This window comes from Myotis davidii, unplaced genomic scaffold (assembly GCF_000327345.1).
Source record: "Myotis davidii unplaced genomic scaffold, ASM32734v1 scaffold323, whole genome shotgun sequence".
NCBI classification, from domain to species: Eukaryota; Metazoa; Chordata; class Mammalia; order Chiroptera; family Vespertilionidae; genus Myotis; species Myotis davidii.
Genome location: NW_006295491.1, coordinates 2,583,556 through 2,599,656, shown reverse-complemented (window position 1 = coordinate 2,599,656; position 16,101 = coordinate 2,583,556). Strand labels below are relative to the sequence as shown.

Here is a 16,101-nt window from a genome sequence, read left to right as displayed (position 1 = left end):
TGTTTGTTTTTAAATCTTTCTTGGAAATTTTCTCTTGCTTTTGCCAATTTTGACATTGAATAATGGTTTCGTTTAGCATTGCTAGCGCTTCTGCCTTTATATCGCCAAGTGTTTGGGGTTGGTCTTTTTGTTATGCTGCCCTGGATGCCTCTAGGTGTTCTCTGTATTTCTCTCAGGTAGGATAATTTCCCCACCTTCTTTAAAATCATGTTCTTCGTTGTACAATGTCATGTATTTATGCTGTGAAAGTTATCTTCCCAGTCATCCTGATGATATGAGATGTGTATCTAGAACCAAAGTAAACTTTGCCCATGGGATGGCAAAAAAACTGACCTTTGAACTGTCAATGTCTAGATAAGTCAAAGGTATTGTTACCTGAGAATTAAATTCCTGGGTCACTTGTGAGAATGAGGTGGAGGTTCTTGTGGTGCCGCTGAAATAAGCATATTCAGGGGCCCCCATGGGAGGATGAGATGTGGAAGATTTTATTGGAGTGGAGTTACATTCCTCAGTTTCCAATGTCCCATCTCCCCCAAGCCAGTCCTGAAAAGGGGGCAGCTGGAGTCCAGCAGTGCCAGAGGAGGGACAGTGTCCAGAGTTTCTGTTCCATGTTGCAGCTGGTGTAGTTCAGTATCTGAGCTAAATAAAGTCCATTAGTGCACGTGTGGCACACATGGCCCTGAGCCATGCTGGTGCCTGGGAGCGTGCCCCTGCAGCAGGAGTCACAGGAGCCAGGCTCCCTGGAGCCAAGAGAGGAGAGAGGACTCCCTTTGTTTGGAAGTTTATTTAGATTTTGTGCCCTTGCAGTGGCCACTCCCATCTTGGCCACAGACTCACTTTCAGGTGTGATTTATGGGAAAGCACCTTCCCATCATCTCACTTAGACCTTACTGGGCATGCATCTAAACTGCCTTTGTCTACCAGTGGTTTGGTTCTCAACCTTCCTAATGCTGCGGCCCTTTAATACAGTTCCTAATGTTGTGGTGACCCCCAACCATAAAATTATTTTCGTTGCTACTTCATAACTGTAATTTTGTTACTGTTATGAATCATAATGTAAATATCTAATATGCAGGATGCATTTTCATTGTTCTCGACCCACAGATTGAGAACCGCTGGATCAGTATGACCAGCTCTTCTGTAAATAATGCCGTCATTAAACAATCCCCAGTGAACACTTTAAGAGTGTATGCTGCCTGACATCCTTGTACTTAGTGAGTGATTTCTGTGTGCTCTTCTAAGAATGAATAAATGGCATGCCTGTATTATTTTGTCTTTCTTTCCACTCCTCTTCTGTTAAATGACAACCAGGTTATTACAATGGACGGCATCAGTTCCTGGGAATATTTTGGGAGTATTGCATATTTTGAAAAAATTGTTTATGAAAGTTATTTATGGTCCTCTCTTTGCAATTTTTTATTTTGTTGTCATTAACTAACATGATGCTGTTGATGCATGGATATGGATTTATTTAGTTTCACTTTTTTTCCCTCTTGTAAACGAAGCATATAATTACCTAACTTCTTTTAGAAGATGGAAGAATCCTCCTCTCTACTTTCTATTACCCAATGAGAGTCTCTCATTTTTGGCTGGCATTCAGATTTCTAAATAAAGATTTAGTTTTTGCTTATTTTTTAAATGATAAAGTAAACACCACCTGAGAAGAGCCCACTCAGTGCACAACAAATGGTGGAAAATGGGAGGAGGAAAAAACTAGGAGAACTTAGATTGGATTTTTATAGTTTATTTATGATTGTAGAACATTTTTTATTTTATTTCTATAGATTTTGAAAGTCTTCCTGGAGTTTCCAGCAGTGCCAAGTGTTGGAGAAATTTTTTTCTGTCCCTCTGATAGTGAAGTGATCAAAAACAACCCCGCTGGAGGCGAGTGAAGAGTGGTCACAGGTAATGTCTTCTCTTTTTAATACTATTGATATGTGTTCAGTACTGTTCAGTAATATACTTAAAAAAGCCCATTTGAACTTACATATCCAAGTGGGCATTATCTTTTTGAGAGGCCATTCTCTATCTTCTACTCAAAACATTAAATATTTTCTCTGCATCTTGATTCTCTGTTACCTTTCTTTAAAGCATCCTGTTTTCTGTGGTGGCAAATCTCAACTCTGTGATGGTGTATTTGAAAAGTAGTAGGAACTTTAGAACTGGATGAATCAGGGCAGCTCTAATTTTAATATAAAAACAGAAGGAGCCCTGGCTGATTTTGCTTAGTGGTTAGAGTATTGGCCTGAGGAATGAAGGGTTGTGCGTTCAATTCCCAATCAAGGGCATGTACCTCGGTAACAGTTTGATCCCCAGCCTTGGTGGGGTGAGTGCAGGGTGAGAGGGAGCAGCCAATGGATGTGTCTCTGACACTGATGTTTCTCTATCTCTCTCTCTCCCTATCCTTCCTCCCACTCTCTCTAAAAAAAAAATTCAATGGAAAAATATCCTCAAGTAAGGATTACAACAACAACAACAACACACACACACACACACACACACACACACACACACACACACACACACACACACACACACACACACACACACACACACACACACACACACACACACACACACACACACACACACACACACACACACAGAAGGAGCAATAATATAACAAAGCCAGTTTTTTCTTTTTGTAATTTTTACATGTACTAGTATTTGAAGGCTCATGTTCCGTATTGAAAAAGTTAATTCTAAGAAGAGGTGACTCTAAGTTTTAAACAATGATATTGTTAAAATAAGAGGTTAGGCTTCATATCTTACAGAGAAGCATATATTATTTATTTGACTATATAAATCTTGGTATTCTTTCTTTTAAAATTTAAATTCTTTATTGTTTAAAGTATTACATAAGTCTCCTTTTTCCCCCATTGACCTCTCCCCAGCCGCTCCCATTCCCCAGCATATGCCCTCACCCCCCTACTGTCTGTGTCCATTGGTTATGCTCATATGCACGCATACAAGTAAGTCCTTTGGTTGATCTCTTACCCCCCATCCCTGCATACCCACCCTCCCCTGCCTTCCTCTGAGGTTTGACGGTCTGATTGATGCTTCTAGGTCTCTGGCTCTATTTTTGTTCATCAGTTTATGTTGTTCATTATATTTCACAAATGAGTGCGATATTTATCTTTCTCTGACTGGCTTATTTTGCTTAGCATAATCTCTCCAGGTCCATCCATGCTGTTGCAAATGGTAAGAGTCCCTTCTTTTTTATAGCAGTGTAGTATTCCATTGTGTAGATGTACCACAGTTTTTTAATCCACTCATCTGCTGATGGGAACTTAGGCTGTTTCCAAATCTTAGCTATGTGAATTGTGCTGCTATGAACATAGGGGTGCATATATCATTTCTGATTGGTGTTTCTTAAATCTTGGTATTCTTATTGAAATCAGTCAATCAGTCAATATTGTAGAAAGAGTTCTTATATTAATCAGGTTAAATAAAATGAGATCTGAATTACCTTATAAGGTATACCTCTAAGACTTTGTAATTCATATCTTACTGGTGGTGTGTTTTGCATTTTCCCCCTCGAAGTGTTATTAGAGTGTTGTTAAAAATGCACATTAAAGATTCAAATGACTAGGCCCCAATCTAGTGTGTCAACATCAGGAACAGAATGGTAGGAGGCACGTTTTAGGAATCTGCCTTTTACAGGTATCATCAAAGATTGACATTCTTTACCTCTAACTAATCTTTGTATTTTTTATTCAGTGATTTTCTTGATTTTTGCTTTGAATATAACAACACCAATAATTTTAGTTTACTGTTTTGACACAGGGTTATGTTCTCAAGTAGCTCATTATTAGATCAAATGAAGAATGTAATTGAATATAACTGTATTTGAACTTTAAGTCTAAATTAAAAATGTATATATTTTTTTTCTTGGATGTAAATGGATAAATCTGTATTTGAGATTTAGATGCCAAATACTAAATTTTATGAAGCATCTCTTCAAATTTGCTAATTTGTACTTCAGGTTTCTTACTCATATTGAGGCGAAAGAGTAAGAGGGTAGGTAAGCATTGGAAGCACCTGGGATCTGTGCCACACTGCACTTAGCATCCAGTCCAGCATTTTTCAGGAAACATGTGATGAGGGTTTTGCTGTGCAATTTATGGTTCAAACAGAGGAAATCCTTTCTTTCTAGTGCCCTGAGGTTTGTGAAGCTCTCTGAAACTTTCAAGGGGAGTATTAACATGAAATGAAACAGGCTTTGCTATGAAGTTATTTTCATTACTATGTACATTCTTTAGTAATCATTCCTATAAATTTATTAATTTTACAAAATGTAAGCATTATGCATAAAGTTCACTATTTTATAGATATTTTCGATCCTACAAATTATACCTTTACTTTAATATTTATAATATTATTAGAGGCTCGGTGCACAAAATTTGTACACGGAGGGTGGGGTGTCCCTCAGCCCAGGCCTGCACCCTCTCCAATCCGGGACCCCTTGGGGAATGTCCGACTGCCCTCTTATAATCCGGGACTGCTGGCTCCTAACTGCTCGCTGCCTGCCTGCCTGTTCACCCCTAAACACCTCTGCCTGCTGGCCTGATGCCCCTAACTGCTCACCTGCCTGCCAGTTCGCCCCTAATTGCTCCCCTGCCTTCTGGCCTGATCGCCCCCTAACTGCCCTCCCCTTCCAGCCGGATCGCCCCCTAACTGCCCTCCCCTGCCAGCCTGATCACCCCTGACTGCCCTTCCCTGCCGGCCTGATCTCCCCTAACCGCCTCTGCCTCTGCCCCCGCCACCATGGCTTTGTCTGGAAGGATGTCTGGAAGATGTCCAGCCTAATTAGCATATTACCCTTTTATTAGTATAGATAGCATTCTGGGCATGTTCATATTGAGAGTTAATAATATACTTTATGTAAAATAAAAATGTGGCAATAGATTTAAAAGTTAAGTCTATTCAGATGCTTGTTTCTTTATCATAACACAAAATTTACCATTTTAACCATTTTTAGTATACAGTTTATTTAGTATTAAGTATGTTTAGATTTTTGTGCAGCTGACCTCTAGGATGCTTTCATCTTGCAAAACTGAATCTTTACATACATGATAAAAACTTCTCCTTTACTCCTCCCCAGCCCCTGGCAACCACTTGTTCTATTTTCTGTCTCTATTAATTTAACTATTCTAGATACCCCATATAAGTAGAATCATACAGTATTGGTCTTTAAAAAAAAGATTTTAAAATTAATTTTATATAGAGAGAAAGGGAGAGGGAGAGAGAGAAATGGAAACATTTATTTTGAGAGAGAATCATTGATGGGTTTCCCCCTGCAAGCCCCCCACCAGGGATCAGCCCACAACCCTGGTATGTGCCCTGACTGGGAATCGAACTGGCATCCTCTTGGTGCATGGGTAGAGACTCAACCACTGAGCCACACTGGTCTTTTTGTGACTGGCTTATTTCACTTGAAATAATGTCCCCAAGAGTCAATCATATTGTAGCATATGTCAGAATTACCTTTCTTTTTAGGGTTGAATAGTATCCATTGTATGTATATTAATTCATTTGTTGACCAATGTTTGGGCTGCTTCCCCCTTTTGGCTATTGTGAAAAATGCTGCTGTACAAATATCTGTTCAAGTTCCTGTTTTCACCTCTTTTGTGTATATACCTAGAAGTGGGATGACTTGATCATATGGTCATTCTATTTTTAATTTTTTGACGAACTGCCATACTATTTTCCATAGTGGCTGCACCATTTTACATTCCCACCAGTAATACACAGGAGTTCCAGGTTCTTCATGCCCTCACCAACACTGAGGGATTTTTTTGATAGTAGCTATCCTAATGGGTGTGAGGTGATACCTCACTGCGGTTTTGATTTCTATTTCTCTAATGATTAGTGATGTTAAACATTTCTTCATGTGCTTATTGACCATTTGTATATTTTCTTTGGAGAAGTGCCTAGTAAAGTCTTTTGCCCATTTTTAAATCAGGTCATTTGTCTTTTGTTGCCTGTGCTTTCAGTGTCATATCTAAGAAATCATCGCCAAATCCAGTGTTTTGAAGTTTTCTTCTATATTTTTCCCCTAAGGGTTTTATAGTTTTAACTCTTATGCCTAGATCTTTGATCCATTTTGAGTAAATTTTTGTATATGGTGTAATGGAAGGATCCAACTTTATTCCTGTCCGTGTAGATATCCAGTTTTCCCAACACGATTGGTTTAAGAGAAGTTTATATTTTTAAAGACAGTTTAGAATAAGGCAGACCAGTCATAAATGGCTATGTTGTGTCTATGAAGGAATTCTTATTATGTCTCCTGTTTCTTATTAAGATCTTTCAGAAAGTAAAGGGATTTTGAAACTCACTTTAAACTGAGATTTAATAATTGCAGGTAGGCATAGAGCCTTTAAGTTTTATGTTAGTTTTTCAATGGATGATGACTTCATATATTTGCAATTTAATTATAGCAAACTCTGAGTTTTGGTCTGCAGGTAGGTAGGTGTGTGTGTGTGTGTGTGTGTGTGTGTGTGTGTGTGTGTGTCCTGTTACTGGCTTTTCCCAGTTAACTCCAGCCAATGAGAGATTCTCTAATGTTTTTGGGAGCTTTTGTTTCAAGACCCTAAACAGAATCAACATTCTCATGATAAAGAATAACCAGTAATGCTCTGGCCAGTGTTCTCAGTAGTTACAGATGGCCTGTGCACTGAAGGGTCAAGGGTTGAATTCCCTGTCAAGAGCACTTACTTGGGTTGCAGGTTCGAACCCGGGCCCCAGCTGGGGCACATGCGGGAGGCAATCAATCAATGTGTATCTCACATTGATGCTTTTCTCTCTCTCTCTCTCTCTCTCTCTCTCTTTCTCTCTTTCTCTTAATGCTCTGGCATGTCCACCCCCAGCACATGTCCTCACCCCCCTAGTGTCTGTGTCCATTAGTTATGCTAACATACAAGTCCTTTGGTTGATCTCTTACACCACCCCTCCACCCCTGCTTTTCCTCTGAAGTTTGATGGTCTGATCGATGCTTCTCTGTCTCTGGATCTATTTTTGTCCATCAGTTTATGTTGTTGATTATATTCCACAGGTTGCAGGTTGAAGGCCCTCTCTTCCACTCTCTCTAAAAATCAAAAATGTCTTCAGGTGAGGATTAACAAACAAACAAACAAAATAGAATAGCCAGTAATAAATCCCAGGAAAATCTATAGCCAGCTTGAACAAGTCACTTGTCTGTGTAACAAAAGTTATTTGGAACCTGGTTTTGCCTTTTAGCTCTAAAAAGCAGTTATGTACACGGACACAATGATATTTACACTGATTTTGGAAAGGTCAAAACCTAAGTATTATGCCCTTAGAAGTGTGGTTATTTCTTGCGAGGAGAGGAGGGTGTTGAGGATGGGTTTGGGAGAATACAAAAGCAAATATGTGTTACTAAGATAAAAGCTTGGGGAAAGATTCTTAGAAGGTACAGGGAGAGACTTAGGTGGGTGTGGGAGTAACATGGATAATGAAAGGACCTAACACTTTAGGTGTATTACTTCTTTGGAGGAAATGATAGCAGATACCAAAGGTAGCACAGCAAGGACTTCAAGTAAAAAATGGGCCTGAAAGGGTAGAAGACAATTTGATATAAAACGTGTATGACAGTCCTGTGGAGATGCTGTCCATGGAATTCATGTGTTATGGATTTTGGATGTGGTCTCAGAACAGTGAAACAAATAGCAGGTAGACAGAGGCAATTACAGATATTCTGAGCTGTTGGGAGAATTATTTGAATACAGTATCTCAGGGTTAAGAGCTGTCTACACAAGAAAAGGGTAGCAGTGAAGCAAAATGCTATCCGTTCTAATGTAATACTGGGATGCCTGAGCCACGCAGAATTGGGATGGTGAGCGAAGAATGTTTCTCTGTGGTTTCCCTGGCTTTGTGTGGAACCAGTGGCAAGCCATTTCCAAAGTGTTTTTTTAAGTATATCTTTTTATTGATTTCAGAGAGGAAGGAAGAGAGAGAGATAGAAGCATCAATGATGAAAGAGTCATTGATTGGCTGCCTCCTGCAATCCCACATTGGGGATTGAGCCTGCAACCTGGGCATGTGCCCGGACCAGGAATCAAACTGCGACCTCCTGGTTCATAGCTTAATGTTCAACCACTGAGCCATGCTGGATGGGCATCAAAAGTGGTTTTGAATCAAAATCTAGTCTCAAGATTGGTCTGGGACTAGGTTTTCTATGGAAATAACTCAAAAAGATACCTAAAAATAACCTCTTAATCAAACCAGCTATCTAATGCTATCATTCTACAATTTGTTCATCTGTTCATGTATTTTTATAATTTTATAGATTTAAAAATTTTTGTGTGCGAACTTAGTCGTTTTATTTATTCAATCATTTTTGTCTCCTCATATGTTTCATCACCCTTATAATTTTGTTCTGGATGAGTTGGGATGTTCTCCAGTTCTATAGTGTCTTCCAATTGAACAGAATGGCTTAGAATAAATGTATATGATGTATGTTTGGTCATGTTTCTATGTCATTTTTAACATCATTCTTGGAATACTTTGTCTTTCTTGGTCTTTAAGGGTGCAGGGCTTCATTGAGGCCCTCAGAAAAGTGACTAATGACTTCAGCAGAGATCAGAGGTCCTCACACTATGGTCCCCAGATGAGCAGCAGCCTCTCCTGGGAAACTTGTTAGAAATGTCAATTCTTGGATCAGAAACTCTGAGGGTAGAGCTCAGAAATTTGTATTTAACAAGCCCTCTAAATAATTCTGATGCATGTTAACAGATATTCTGAGAAATGCTCTGGACACTCTCATTAGCTACATACCATTGTCCAAGTCATTCACTTTCTCTAGCTCTTGGTCTCCTGATCAGATAGATTAGGGTTTCTCAAATGTTGGTGTGCACATGAATTATCCAGTGAGCTTGTTTCAAAAATTTCAGAGAGCAGTAATCTGTCCTAACCTCGTGCCTCAAGATTCTGATGCAGCAGGTCTTGGATGACTCACTGGTGAGCAAACCCTACCAGTTATCTCTCTTCAGCAAGCTGCCCCAAGTAGTTTTATCTATCATCTGGACCAATGGATGTGTCTTGAGTTTCCTTCAAGCCCCAAACTGGTGTGATTTAAAGTGGCCTTTTTTGAGTTCAAAGCTGAAAGCTTGGGTCCAGAGCTTTATTTGCAAAATACTGTTTGGATTATTTTTCACTGAAGCCATTATGTTTGAATTTATTTTCTTGAAAAATATGGTTCTTTCTTGCCTACCCAGATTACTATTTGAGATTTTTCTGAGGCTTATCCACCTTGGCAAGGCAGTTTGCTCACTAAAAGAGCTTTCTGATGCTTGTGAATTTAGAGATTGCATTATGTGGTTTTCAAAAAAATTTATAGTAATTATTAAAAAACTATAAACACTGGTTCTAAAGAAGTACCGCTTTATATGGAGGTCTTTTCTTCCCTTCTCCTAGTCCCAGTCTCTAAGCTTTTCCCTATGCATGGTGATGCTTCCCTTATTTCACTGCCATCCCTACTTTTGTTTGTTCCTTTAATTTTTATAGTACAACCTGATGAGAACTATTTTTTGCGTGAGTTTTCCTCTTTGTCTCACTGGCTGCTCCTTCTCAGTCTTTTTTTTTCCCCATAATAAAAGTAATACTTTTAAGTTTATTAAGTACTCAGATATTCCCACAGATTGTTTTTTTTAAAATATTTGTTATTGATTTTTTTTTTTGTATTTCATTGTTTCAAGTATTGCATGTAGTATTACATATGTCTCCTTCCCCCCATTGCCTTCTCAGTCTTTTTTTTTTTCCCTTCATCTGTCTTTCTCTAGGGCAGGCCCCAGTTCTTTTCTTTATATCTCACCAACATGCTCTCCCCTCAGACAGGGCCTTCATGGCTATGTGGTCCTTGCCCAAATGTTACCCTAACACCATCCTTTAAAAGGAGCATCTGACTCTCACAGCTCTCTTTTGAACTTGAGTCCCATGCAATAAGCTGCCTACTGGATGTCCCACAGGCAGATCAGGTTAATGTATGCAAAACTGAACTGTCATTCCTTCCCCCGCCCCCCTCCCCGCCACCCCGCTCCCCCAGACTGGGCCTTCTCTCATGTTCTCTGTCTCAGTGAATGGCATCACCATCACCCTGATGTAGCTACATTTATCTGGCATTTCCCACATGTCAGGCACTGTCCTAAGAACTTGCATGTAACTCCTCACAAAACCCTCTGAGATAGATTCTGTTGTTATTCCCATTATACAGATGCGGAAACCAAAGCATGTGGAGTTTAAGTAACTTTCACAAGTCACAAAACTATTCATTGGTGAAGATGGACTCCCAGAGCAGGTAGTCCTGATCATTGTGCTCTGGTACCTTCCTTTCTCAGTAGCCTGAGCCCGAAATCTAGTATTACCCTTAGCTGAGCCCTCCTCCCCCACCGTGTATCTGGCCAGCCCTTCTGAGCCCACCTTCCAAGTCTCTCTTAAAAGCACACTTCCTCGTTCATTATAAGTGTTCTATTCCATGCCTCTTGCCCCCACTGTTATAATTGGTGTCCTCTTTCCATCCATTTCCTTATAGTATTATCAGTCTTATTCTTTCTAGTAGTTACTCTCATCATGACACCTCTACATTCGCCAGCCTCCCCCTCCACAGTCAGTCATCCAGTGTGGGACAAATCTTCTATTATCCACTTCACTGTTGAGCAAACCCCACCAATTCTGAGGAGCAGGACGTTCAGACATTTGAAGAGTCTGACCGTGAGTTGACTGCTAGAAGAGTGCAGGTAATACCTGGGTGGTACCTGACATTTTGAGGTAAAAGAGAAATGCTATCTTTTGATTAGGCTTTGCCTCTTTTGGAACTAAGTTTCTACTGACGGTAATAAAAAAGTCTAGTTTGGCCCAGAGAGAGATTGACAAGAAGAAGAGTGCTCTTCTCACGCCCACTCCAAGTCTGTGCTCCAGCCATAGTGAGCCTGCACTCCCTGAGGTACACCATCTTGTCTCTCCTTCCTCCGGGCCTTCGAAAGTACTCTTCCTTCTCCCTGGAATACTCCTCCCCCACTGCCCCATTTGCCTGGCTGACACTACCATTTTTATAACAACTGGAAAGATTTTTCTGATCCTACTTACATTCCTAGTTTGGGTTAAGTGCTTTTTCTTATATGCTGCCACAGCAAACCATTCTTTTCTTTACCATGTGACTCTTCAGACTTCGTTTTAATTGTCTGTTCAGTTGCTTTTAGACTGTAAATTTCATCTTATTTATTTCTGTCACCCAGCAGGGGTGTTAAGTAGATGTTGATGTATGGAAGATTAAATGAGTATTTAAATGAGCTAACTGATTTCTGCCACGCTTCTTATCTTTGTACAGTAATTCTAGAAGGGGGATATATCAGTTGGGGTTAAGCTCACCCATAAGTAACTACCAGGAACAATGGCTTAAACAAATTAGGGGATTATTTTTCTTCCTCAGAAAATAAGTCTGGAACTAGGCTATCCAGGCTTAGTAGAGTGGCCCCTTGCTTATCAGGGACCCACTGTCTTTCTTCTCCTCTCACCTGGGTGTGATGCTGGCACCCTTGTTCTCATGTCAGCATGGCTGCCGGAAGGTTAGCCACCTGCAGGTCCTCATTCCAGGAGTGAAGGGAGCCGTCAAAAAGCAAAAGGAAGCTTTGTCAACAGTCTGCCTCTGCCCGCTCTCCACCCCTTTCAGGGGCTTTCCTGAAAGGTCTTCATGGATTTCCCCTCAACTCATTGATCAGAGGCTATCACAGTATCACTTCTGGCTGCAAAGGAGGCTAGGAGATAGGTTTTTGTCTTAGTTCTTTGCTGCTTGGTACAAAATCAGGATTCTGTTAATAAGGAAGGAGAGAATGAATATTAAGTGGTAACAAGAAGTCTCTAAATAGCTTAGGATGATTTCTCCTTAAGTGTTCACAGTTTTAGTAAATAATTTACAGATCAGTATGGCAGCACTTTTTAAAATAAATAGCTAAAATGGATTTGAAAGGAATCTTACCTTTTTTTTTTTGCCTCTAGTCACTTTACATAAAATTATCATTTTTTTTATATTTTAGGAGTTTCAATTATAGGCATCTAAAAATTGAAATGATTACTATTATGAATCTTTATTATAATTTTTGGGAGTATTTGCACTTGTTGATTTAAGAGGATGTTTTGTTAAAGAATAATTGAGATGTTCCCAGAATCTGTTGGTGGGAGTGTAAATTGCCAGAACATCTGGCAAAAAGTTTGGCAAGAAAAAAATGAATCTTTATCTTTTATTTGTTGTTAATCCTCACTCAAGGATATTTTCCATTGATTTTTTTAGAGAGAGTAGAAGGTGGGGGAGAAGAGAGAGAGAGAAATAGTGATGTGAGAGAGATACATCAACTGGTTGTCTCCCACATGGGCCCCGACTGGGGCTGGGGATTGTGCCCTTGACTGGGAATCGAACCCTTGACCCTTTGGTTCCTGGGCCAATTCTATAACCACTGAACCACACCAGCCAGGGCTGAATCTTTATCTTTTTTTAAAAAATATATTTTTATTTATTTCATAGAGGAAAGGAGAGGAAGGGAGAGATAGAAATATCAATGATGAGAATCATTGATTGGCTGCCTCCTACTGGGGATCGAACCCACAGCCCGGGCATGTGCCCTTGACCAGAATCGAACCCAGGACCCTTCAGTTCGCAGGCCAGTGTTCTATCCACTGAGCCAAACAGGCTTGGGCTAAATCTTTATCTTTAATCTCCTTCTGTTCAATCTTCTGTAAATAGAAATTCTTTAAATTGGATTTTTTGGGGAATTTAATGAATTGGAAAAATGCTCAGGATATAGTATTAAATGGAAGGAACAGAAATCAAGATTTAGTCTCGTCATTAAATACTTAAAAAATCCAGTTACATTAGTTGTCTTTCATTCCACTATATGGATGTCCCATATATAGATTTGGTCCTTCTCTTATTATTGAACATTTAGTTCTAATTTTTCTTAAGAAAAGTCTTTGGTGAATGACTTAGTACATTAGTACATAACTTTTGTTTGGATTTCTGTTTTTTTTTATGATAAGATTTATAGAAGAATGAACAGAAGAGATTAAAGATATAAAACTTACATTTGTTGATACCCGTTGCCAAATCTTTTGCCAAATGTGTATACAAACACATATGTTATGCTTCTGATTTTGTAAAATTTATGAAATTATTAGAAAATATAGAAAAAAGGGTAGAAAAGTGGTTGATCTCCCTTGGTGGTCTTAGAGTGATTTTTGCTATCTTTATACGCCTGTATATAATTTTTGCAGTGCTTATTGTTTTTATTATTTAAAAATGAATTCAGTTGAAAATAAAGAATATTCTGTTTTGATGATTGGTTGCTTTGCTATCAAGGGTCTCAGAAGCAAATCTGAAATTTTAATTATGATGTTTTAATGAAAGAAGAACAAATACATGGAAGACATATCCTATAGGGTTTATGATTTACATATTACATGTTTTTCTGTATTTGTTTGGAGACATTTTTTCTAACAGTTTAGACCAGTAATGTTTTTTTTCTTAGTGCCATTTGTTGTAGCAATTAGAAACAAAAGCACTGCAAAACTTAAAATGTCCTATTTAGTAGTTGGGCTGTGGTATAATCTCTACGTAGTCATAGGGTCATTTTTAGCATGCCGTTTCCTGGGCAATCCTGTTAATATATGAGTGTATATTTGTTTCTAGAGGCAAAAGTGGAGAGGATCATGGAGCCTGTGGGTTCATGTAACTGACCCTCAATCAAGATAAGGTGACCCAGTGACCTACTTCATATTCCCAGACTCTGTAGCCAGGAATAGATCAATTTTAGAGACGTAGTCCAGAGTGTCAGATAAGGAGAGAGAGTATGAAAAACATGTTAAATATAAACCAAAAATGGTGTCAGGTAAAAACCAACAACAAAAACAAACCCCTCTTTCAATAACATGCAGGTGGGGATTTTGGAATTTACGGATGGGAATAAGGTTTGGGTTATGTTTAGGGGAGGGAAGATTTGCAGGAACATTTTAAGCATTTAAACATTTCCCCAGGCTCTATTGAGGATGAGCACACTTTTCTAATGTAAAAACATACTCTGGACTGCTACTAGATTCCGCCTCTAATTCTGTTCCCCTCAATTGAGAAAAGAATACTGATAGACATTATTAAGACCCTAATCATAGTTTTAAGTAAATGTGTATTTTGTTAAACATAATTATCTGTACATCATTTATATTTATTTGAAAAGTGTCACTTCGTCTGAATAGAGTTTGGCCTCCTGACTATTTTTCTATGTACCACCAGATAGGAATAATTTATACCTTTCTAAATGGTTGGGGGGTGGGGGTGGGGCAGGGAGACAAAGGAGAAAATGTGTAGAGAGCATAAATGTATCCTGCAAAGTCTAAGATATTTACTCTCTGATGTTACAGAAAAAGTTTGTCAACCCTTGGCCTGAAGCTGTGGTTTGTAAGCAGAGGGAAATTTGCCCCCAGGGAACAATTGGCACTGTCTCAAGGCATTTTAGACTGTCATAGGGGGTATGGGTGCTGCTGGCCATCAGAGGGTAGAAGCCAGAGATGCAGCTGAACATCTCACAGAGCACAGAATGGCCTCTCTAGACAAAGAATTAACTGGTCCGAAATGCTGACCAAGACTTGCTCCTTGCCCAAACTGTAGTTAGACTTTCTGAGCCTTCTTCTCAAGTAGGTTTCAGCCTTGGCCCCATCCTGCGTTTGGCCTGCCTAGTTTTAGCAAGAATTCTGTTGAGTCAATCTAGTGACAATCCCCCCACTCTTCCTAGCTGGTCACCCTGCATTTAGCAAGAGTCCTGTTAGGTCAGTTTGGTAAGAATCTCCCTACCCTGGATGTCTTGCCTTACTCATTTTCCATCTCTGGCCCTTGCGCTCTGCTTGTTGGTATAAATTCCCAGCTGTCTTTGCTGTATTCGGAGTTGAGCCTGATCGCTCTCTTCTATTGCAAACATCTTGACGCCTGTCGCAGTAGTCCTGAATGAAATCTTCCTTACCGGCTTCACAAGTGTCAGAATATCTCATCTGTACCTCAGTAGTGTAGAGGTTGAGCACCCCTGGTTTAAAGTGGTGTTTGGTACATCCATGAATTCAGGAAACACCTCTTCAGATGCTTCTGTGGGAGTCCCTCTCCGCTTCTGGGGTTCCATTGTTTTCTAGGGAAGAGGGTCTAACCAGCACAAATATGCACAAGGAAACAGTTGTCTTCAGGACTTGGAAGAGGTCAGTTGTAACAATATTTTACCCCAACTACATTCCCAGGGCAGAGGAGGGCAGTCTGGATGGGGTGGCCATGCTGTGTTTGGCCCTAGCTCTATTCCCTGGGTTTCCTTAAGGATGAAATAAGGTTGACTGTGTCTGTGGGGATTTCATTATCAACCTCCCTTCCTCCCCAATATTTTTTGACCTGTTGGAATCTTCATTAGAAGATGAAACATTGCAATCTTCAGTCCAAAGTAAAATGCTAAAAGGCAAATGTATGAACTTGTTAAAGCGAGTTTAGACATTTATTCAGCAATAAATAGAATTGATTACGGTATCTCTCCTTGGACTCATTTAGAGGTGCGATCGAAAGGAAGAGTGCACACAGGGTTTGAAAGTGCATTTCTGTATTTTGGACTACAAGTTAGGGTGGTTGGAGATCTTCATTGGTGAGGGAGAGGCAAGAGAAAACTAAAGACAAAGGAAATGTTCAAAGCTGTCACTTTACTCTCCTTGTATAACAGAGTCACAGAGCCCCCCTTTTTTGCCTGCTTGTTTCCTTAGAACATGCCCAGAACCTATTCTATCAATGTAGCAAAAACCTCTGGACCCTGTGGCTTATGTACTGGTCTGAATGTCTCTCTTTTTCACAGGAAGCCAGACCTGCCCAGTATAAGTCCAGCCTGGTCAGCTGAACCACCCCAGCTGATGGTTCAGATGTTTCCATAGCTCTGATTTTCTTTTCTTTTTTTTAAATTAAATCTTTATTGTTCAGATTATTACATTTGTTCCTCTTTTTTCCCCTCATAACTCCCCTCCTCCCAGTTCCCGCCCCACCCTCCGCCCTCACTCCCCACCCACTGTCCTCATCCATAGATG

The 16,101-nt window shown here is 39.7% G+C and overlaps 1 protein-coding gene across 2 annotated transcripts in view; it reads left to right on the top strand.

The window, feature by feature from the left end:
- FAM160A1 (family with sequence similarity 160 member A1) overlaps positions 1-16,101 on the top strand; it is a 220,271-nt gene that overhangs the window by 72,279 nt on the left and 131,891 nt on the right. For both annotated transcript variants that reach the window (XM_006770124.2, XM_006770123.2), the window contains exon 2: positions 1,785-1,905. The gene's annotated coding sequence lies outside the window, so the exon portion shown is untranslated. The remainder of the gene's footprint in view (positions 1-1,784; positions 1,906-16,101) is intronic.